The following is a 567-nucleotide window of genomic DNA, read 5'->3' as shown; positions in this document are numbered from 1 at the left end:
TCCGTTAGGGGTTGGAAACTTGAGGCAAAGATGGTACGTTGATGGGATGGCGCGCATAGCGTTCAACCATGGCGTTCCCATGATAACGTTGTAAGATGCAGGACGTTCAACGACTAGAAACTCTGTGACTCTCGTCACGGTTCCGGCTTTGACTGCGAGGTTAATCGACCCGTAGGCCATGGTCGTTTCTCCCGAAAGTCCCAGTAGTGGGCTAGGGTATTTCATGATTTCGACTTGATCGATCCCCATCTTCTCGAGAGTCTCTTTGAAGATGATATCGACCGAACTTCCGGTGTCGATCAGCACCCTAGCGACATCAATATCTCGGATCGTCAGTTCGATAACAAGTAGATCGTTTCGAGGTTTGGCTCGGTCGGCCATTGCTCCCCCTTGAACGAGATGACGTTCGCGCACGTTGAGTCTTGGATATCATTCCTGATCGTTGAGTGGCTTTTGCAGGTTAGATTGATCCGTACCCCCCCCCCCTCATTCTAGCGCCAAACTGTGGAAACCGAAATTCGCACTCTCGATTTCCGTTTAAATAAGGAAACTAGGAAAACCCTAATT

The sequence above is a fragment of the Brassica oleracea genome, chromosome C2 (assembly GCF_000695525.1).
Source record: "Brassica oleracea var. oleracea cultivar TO1000 chromosome C2, BOL, whole genome shotgun sequence".
Classification (NCBI taxonomy): domain Eukaryota; kingdom Viridiplantae; phylum Streptophyta; class Magnoliopsida; order Brassicales; family Brassicaceae; genus Brassica; species Brassica oleracea.
The sequence above is the reverse complement of the archived record's forward strand: the minus strand, read 5'-3'. Positions refer to the sequence as shown.